Below are 8,267 nucleotides of genomic sequence, written 5' to 3' on the forward strand. Positions count from 1 at the left end.
ACCAATGGCTAATGAGGATTCCTGCTGTGGTGCTATGGGATAAAACACTGGACAGCAGTGTTGGTTTGAACCACAAGATTGGCAGTCCAAACTCACCAGGCACTCCTTGGAAACCCTACACAGGGTTGTTTTGAGTCGGAATTTACTCAATGTCACACAACAATAGCAACAACAACAACAATGGCTACTGAGATCCTGGTGTGGAACTGTAGAGTAAGCACTAAACTATAAGGTTGGTTTGAACCATAAGGTTGACGGTTCAAACTCACCAGTCACTCCTTGGAAATCCTACAAAGGGTCGCTATGTGTTGGAATCAACTCCATAGCACTTAACAACAATAACAACAACAGTGGCTAATGATAGTGAGCATTTCTTCCTATGCTTATTGGTTACCTGAATGTCTACCTTTTGTCTGTTTATATCCTGTGACCAGTTTTTCATTGTTTTTTGTATTTTTATTGTAGAGGTTTTGAAATTTTCTATAAATTTTAAATATTAGTCCCTTGTTTGATAAGTTATTGCAAAATTCGTACCCCTACCCCCAGTCTGTAGGCTCCCATTTTACTGTTTTACTGTATAAAAAAAATCTTTTATACACTTAAGTTTCTAACTTTTAGGATGTACCAGTCATCTGTTTTGTCTGTTTGCATGGTTTTTGTAAAGTTTGATAGTTTATATATGCCATACACACTTCGAGGCCTTAAGTTTGTACCTATTTTTTCATTGGTGATCTTTATAGTTCTAGGCTTTACATTTAGGACTTTAATCCTTGTTGAGTTTGTTCTTATATATGGTGTGAAATATGGGTCTTGCTTCATTATTCTGTAAATGGATTTCCAGTTTTGCCAGCAGGATTTGTTGATTTCCACAAACTTTGTGAAGCTTCCTTGTGAGTATAAAATGTATGAAATCATTCTATTTCTAGGCAGTTCTAAAGCTCCCTCAAAGCTCCATTAGCAATTTTCCTTATATAGACTAACACTCCCTCTTAGTGATTTAGCTGTATTGTGAAGCACAATCACATTTATATCTTCGTAGACTATGACATTTTTAATGTTCAACTATTTATATTTCATTCCCCTGCCAATTTTTCTATTCTTTATATTGTATTTTCTCCTATTTCATATGTTTTATTAACAAGTATTAAACATTTTGCCTTTAGTTTATGACATTTTGCACTTAATATTGCTAGATAAGCATTTTAATACTACCACAATACTGCCATTGGAAACCCACCAGCTGCTCCTTGGAATCCCTGTACAGGTTCTCTGAGTCAGAACCAACTCAACAGCACATAGCAACAACAATAACTTTGCTAGACATCTAAGGTCCTGAAATCCAGATCTGTGTTATTTCATTTTAACAAACTCTATTGATTACCAACATGATATAACAGGATATAACTTTCCTGGAAGGTTCTCTTCAAATTAACACTTTAAAAAAATAATTGCTGAATATTTTTAGAAAAGACATGCCATAGAAGGGAAGAAAAAAGAGGCCCCATCAATCCTAGAAGCAATAAACACCAAGTATAGTTTCAAACATTTCAGGTCTGACTCTGACATTTCTACAGTTAGATAACAAAACCCTAGGTTGCTTTTGATAATTGAGCAAAAGATAAAGTATTTTCACAAGGAATGAAAAGAGGGAACATTTGTTGGAAAACCAATAAAGATGTATAGTTGGATAATATCCTCTCAGAGGTAGCTTATACACATTAATTATTGCTTTAATGAGGCAGTTATAAAAACTATATATTAAATGAAAGGTGCTTAGCATTTTGTTGGAGTTTTCCAAAAGTGCAAATGACTAATAGGCTTGACTGCTAACCAAAAGTATGAAGGAGAATTCTCTTGAGAGGTACATTGGAATAAATGCCTGGTCATTTACTTTTGAAAATCAGCCACTGAAAACCTATAGAGCACATGTCTATATAAGCTGAAATCGATTGTACAGCAATTGTTTATTTCATCAAACATTAGGAATTAGATGATTGCTTTTTGATTACTCAGAAATGCGGAATCAAATTGAACTTAAATTCATATGAACCAAATTCTGTTATTCCTGAATATTTACTTACAGACAGAAATCAATCAAAATACATTTAAATAGACACAACCAGCACGTTGTTTGCTACCAAACAATACCTTTTTGTTCTCAGCATTTTACAACTAGTTAAAATTGTCACAGATCTTTAGATACTTATGTCATGAAAATAACAGATATCAGGGTTTTATTTATTTTGTATTATTCTCCATAGGAGAAAGATGAGGCTTTCTGCTCCCATAAAGGTTTGCAGCCTTAGAAACCCTGTACAGGCTCACTATGAGTCGGAAGCAACTCCACGGTACTTAACAACAACAGCTCTTTGGGAAAATTATTTTTGCTACAAAATATAGTGATGGGACTAAGAGAAGGTATCTGTATTTAGGAGTTCTAGACTTATAGAAAGTTGTCTGATCCTTATAATTACCCTATGTGTTCTTATTACGCTTATCACTTCACCAATATAGAAAAACCAGGCATACATTCTTAATGAAAACTTCTGTAGGTTGTAAACATAACAAAGAAGGACCATACTGAAAACCACTATGTGTCTAATGGATTCACAGTTAACACCAGTGAAATGATTAAACTTTTATGGAAATTCTGTTAATTTTACTCTTTAGGTTCAGCGAATCTTCCCCCTGTAAAATCATGACATCACAGGCTCACAGTTGATTCTTTGCTTCTTTTATACTTGTTTATGCTTGCCAGTGTTTTGGTTTAGTTATTGTTTTTAACAATAGCTACAGAATTTAGAATTTGTGAAACTTGTAACTTTGTTTTCTGTGTCAAACATAAGTAGTGCTTATCTTAATGATCTATCAAAATTTATTATCAATTGATTTTAATGGTATAAAATCTCCATCAAATCCACTGTGTAGAAGATTATATAAGCTGAAAATATAAGATTTCTGTATCTTTTTGTATGCATTGGGATTCTTTTCAAATGACAAATTTCATTTGTAGCTAAAACGTTTAAAAGATACTTAGTATATCCAAACCTTCAGTCTCACATAAAATAGAATTATCAGTACCTGAGTTGCAGTCCTGAAAGAGAACAGGCTCTCTCTCTGTGCCTTGTTCTGTGATTGATTTTTCAGGAGCTCTATAGCAATTCACTTGTCACTTAATTGAAAAAGGGGGGACGGGGAATCTTTCATTCCTTCAGACTATGAAAGGTGTAGAGTGCAAACTTAGAACAAAGTAGATTTTCTCCTGGCTAGAAAGAATCCAAATGCTTTAGAAAAACAGTATCAAGTAAAGACCATGGCTAAATTCAAAAAAATTAGCTTCTTAAATACTCAGGATCATATTTGTTTGTGACACTGTAAAGTAAGCACTTGACTGCTAAACACAAGGTCTGTGGTTCAAATCCACCAGGCACTCCACAGAAGAAAGATAAGGTAGTCTGTTCAAACAAAGATTTATAATCTCTGAAACTCTATTAGTTAGAATCTACTTGATGGCAGTGAGTATACTGGTTTGGGTATGCTGGTTTCCAGAGTTAGAGATTTGTAAAGCAGTAGTTTTCAAGAAATTATTTTAGAATGAATATAGGGATGCTGTTGTTGTTGTTGTTAAGTGCCGTCGAGTCAGTTCCGACCCATAACGACCCTGTACAGGGTTTCCGAGGGTGTAAATCATTATGGGAGTAGAAATAATGACTTTTAAATTTCCTAGCTGTGGTTATTGGTTGCTGTCAAGTCAACTCCAAATTATAGAGACATAAGGTATAACAGGAGTCCTGGTGTGGTGCTATGGGTTAATGCGCTGGATAGCAGAGCTGGTTTGAAGTGCAAGGTTGGCAGTTCAAGCTCATCCAGCCACTCCTTGAAAACCCTACAAAGAGTCGCTATGGGTCAGAACCAACTCGACGGTACTTAACAACAACAACAAGGTATAACAGAACAAACGGTGCCCAGTTCTACACCGTCTTCATGATTGCTGGTTTGCTCAAGTCTATTGTTGCAGCCATTCTGCCTTTTGAGTGCCTTCCAACTTAGGGGCTTAATCTTCTAACCTTATAACAGATAAAATTGTATTAGCATCCATAGGGTTTTCATAGGATAATTTGTGGAATAAGATAGCAAGTCCTCTTTTTCTTAGTTAAAACATTTTAATACATACACACATGAAGCACAAATATGCACACATATGTTTGCACACAGTCCAGTACCATTATACCAATGCATACAAATATTACCGTATGCTATGACATTCAATTTATAACTTAACAGCTGTTTTTAAGAAACAAAGAAACAAAAATAAGGAAAGGACATACTTCCTGAAAAAATGATAATTTTTGAAATACAATTTATCCTTAGAAAAATTTCACTCAATGGTATTTTTAAAAAATCATTTTCCCACACAAACATGACATTGTACTTGTGAAACAGAACTAGTCAGGAAAAAAAAAAAAAAAAAAAAAGGTTATTTTATAAATTATAAAAACACAAATGGAGTTCCAAAAATTACTGAAATGATCAATCCAACAACTAGATATTATATTTCAAACATACCAATCACCTAATTATTTGAACATTTAGTAATTCAGTAGATACTTAATACATGTCTACTATGTGTCTAATTAATGTATCTAAACAAATATTATTATTCTTTAATGTCAAATAATGTTGAAGGAATAGTTCATGTGGAAAAGTTCCATGAGCTCTTGCATTATCTTTTCCCCTGACATCCCTAAGACTGGTACACATCTGCTGGTATTACCAGAACTGAGTAAGCTTGCCATTTGTTTACTTCAAGCAAACTGTGATCAAAAGACCCTAACATAAGCTAAAAAGATAGCTTAGTAGAATCAACATCTGGTGGATAATACTTAAATCCCTGCAATCCTGCTTTTACATCCTAGTAGGGTAAAATCAATCTTGCCTTTACTGAGAAAAAATGCAATAAACTATAGCTTTCTCAGTGTGAGTTTGGTGGTTTTGAACTTTTAATATTAAATCATATTTGCTTTTCTCTGAGACAATTGGTAACTTTTGAAGTGATTTGTCACATTATCTTTGGACAGACTAGGGATGTGATAAAAATCTGTCGATATATTTTTATGACTGCTGAATCTAACACAAGTTTTAAGTTTAAAACAGTATAGTATTTAACTTTGAAATTCTGCTTATTTTTATTATGAAATGATGAAAATAACACAATAAAAACTGAAAAGTGAAGCAAGGTTTATAACCCAACAAAAATGTAATAAAAGTTCTGTATACATTTGAAAATGATAATAAAATTATGTTAGGTGCTTTTTTCAGTAGTTGACATTTTTCAAAACTATTTGTGCCTTTCTCCTTCTGACATGAATCAGGAAAAATAAAAATTCATATGTCTTAGAGTAAGAATGTACTTGAGAACTAATAAAATGAATATTATCATGTACCATCATTAAGTTGTTGTTAAGTGCCATCAAGTTGGTTCCAACTCATAGTGACACTCTACTGAGTTTCCAAGGAGTCATTGTGGAGTTTGAAATGTCGACATTGCAGTTCAAACTGACCTTGTGGTCTAGTGCTTTATCCTGTAGCATCACATCAGGACTCCATACCCTCATTATAGTACATTGTTAAAGTAGGCTGCATTCCTAGTGCAAGAAATAAGCCAAGGTGGGGCATGATGGCAGACTAGACAGAAAGTCTGTGCAGACACCTGCCAGTGAAAACACAGAATACTGGATGAAACAGATTCAGAGGATCATCCTGGAACTCTGAACTCAAGTAAAGGGGTAAATATAAGGGTTAAGTGCTTTCTGGGAGTAAAATTTGGAGCAGAAGAAAGACAGGAGGTGGCTTCTGATTTGATGTGGTCAATGAGTCCTGAGGCAACCACCTTGAACGGGACAGAGCAGACAGTGAGACAAGAAAAAACTTCCATTGTAGAGGACTGATAGACCTGTAGAGATAAAGGTGTGAGCATTCTTTTCTCATTCCTTCCCTTTGTTATGTCTAATCAGCTCTGCTCTGGGAACCAGAGAGGAGACATGAATAAGTAGACATCCCTAGGGAAGATTTTGCTATGTATGCAGAAGGATCTGCATAGTGCAGATTGCTGGGCACAGAATCAAAGGAGGAGGAAGAGAATTTAACAAGAAGAGCTTGCAACAGGAGTGTTTTCCAAAGCCAGTCTGGCCAGCCCTGGAGTACTTCTCATTAGGAGAAATAGCTGAACAGACTTGAGGGAAAGGTTAAAAAAAGAAAAAAAAAAAAAAGGAGGAAAAGGTCAAAAACCAAATCTTGACTTACATCATAAGGCAGAGCAGTACCATCGTGAAAATTTTCAGGCAGCCTTGAAGGCAAGAGGCCATAAGGTGGCACTAAAGTCTTACTCATATTTTGTCACATTTTTTTTGTGTGTGTGTTTTATTTGGTTTTTTTTTGGGGGGGGCGAGATTTTGGACTTTTGTGTCTAGTCTGTTTTTTGGTCCTCTTCCTCTCTTGGAGGAGCTCTTTCTCTTCTTGCCTACCCAACAACAGACAATAATTGTGGCCATGTAGCCATGTTACAATCACACTCTATAAAACCCAATCGATGGAGCAAGAGTCAATACCAACTGCTATACATCAGAGAAGCATCTACAACCAACATTTGTTAAAAACAAAACAAAACAAACAAACAAAAAACCCTCTGAATTGAACTGTAAGAGCAGTGAAAAGAGAAACCTCTTTTCTGATCACACCTACCAGAAGGCAATAGGAGAGAGCTTAAGAATATACAACTTTACATTCATTTAATTAATACAAATACCACAATGCCAAAAGGCAATAGAAATATTCTGTTCACATTCAGAAACAAGACAAAGTAGCTCAAACAAATGACCAAGAGTAAGAGTTAGAAATGGAAATGGGAGGAGAAAAGGCATTGGAAATGCCCAAAAAGAGAATGATATTGAGGTGCACCAAAGGTTATGGAAAATCAGGAAGATGTCAGAAATGTGCTACATGAACAACCAAACAAAAAATATATAACATTGGAGAAACTACAAAATCTGCAAAAAGATGATCAATACTAAAATATCAGAAATAGACAATACACTGAGAAGGCAAAGGAGTAGAATTTCATTGGGATGGAAGCCAGAATCAGTGAGCTTGAAGACAAATTCCTCAATACTGATAAGATAGAAGAGTACACAGAAAAAAGGAACTGAAAAATCTGAGGAAAGCCTAAGCTTCATGTGAGAAAACATTATGAAATATAACCTGAAGTTCCAGAACAGGAAGAATCAAAGAAAACCACAGAAGATTTAATTGTGAACTAATCATTTTTCTAAGAATTTTCACTAGTATCTTGCAGGATGAGAAGATAAGCATTCATGAAGCTGATCAAACCCCAGGAAGGAAAGACCCCAAAAGTAACTCACCAAGACATATCATAGTCAAGATGAGGAAACAGTTCTGAAAAGAGATAGGGAAAAAAGAAGTGTTACCTACAAAGGCAAGCCAGTAGTTTAAGCTCAGATCTCTCAGCAGAAACCATGCAGGCAAGAAGGGAATGAGGAGACACATACAAAAGTGTGATAGAAAAATCCCTGAAAACTAAGTATCATATACCTATCAAAGTTATCAATCAAATATGATGGTAAAGTCAGACATTTCAGAATAAACAGAAATTAAAGGATTTTATAAATGCCAATCCAGAGTTTCAACACATATTAAAGTAAATTCATTGGACTGATAACAAACAAGAGCAGACAGCAACCAGAGACTGTTGAAACAACACTCAAACTAAATCAGTAGAATAAATTAGCAGATCTGAGAGCTCAGTTTAGGATCAAAACAACAGCAATGCAAAAGAAGGGAAAAGTATAGGAATGAAAATCTAGGTGTTGAGGAAGTCAGGCAGATTTCAAGATGAAATAGATGGTTTGGAAAGGGAGGAAGAAATTAATAGAATATAGCGTAACCTCAAAGAAACACAATACTTCAAAGCATATGAAGAAAAGGAAAATCCCAGAATATGGAAACAATAAATCTATGAAGAAATAGACAAGAAAGAGCACATACAAGAAAGGACTCAGCACAGGAAAGTATCTAGAACAAAGAAACCAGCAGCACCACAAAAGAACAAACAACATAATGACAGTAATTAATTCACACTTACTGAAAATTATACTGAATGTCAATGGATTTAATGCACCAGTCAAAAGACAGAGAGTGGCAGAATGGATAAGAAAACAGGATCCTTCAATATACTGTCTACAAGAGACACA

The sequence above is a fragment of the Chrysochloris asiatica genome, unplaced genomic scaffold, assembly GCF_000296735.1.
Source record: "Chrysochloris asiatica unplaced genomic scaffold, ChrAsi1.0 scaffold00044, whole genome shotgun sequence".
Taxonomy (NCBI): Eukaryota; Metazoa; Chordata; class Mammalia; order Afrosoricida; family Chrysochloridae; genus Chrysochloris; species Chrysochloris asiatica.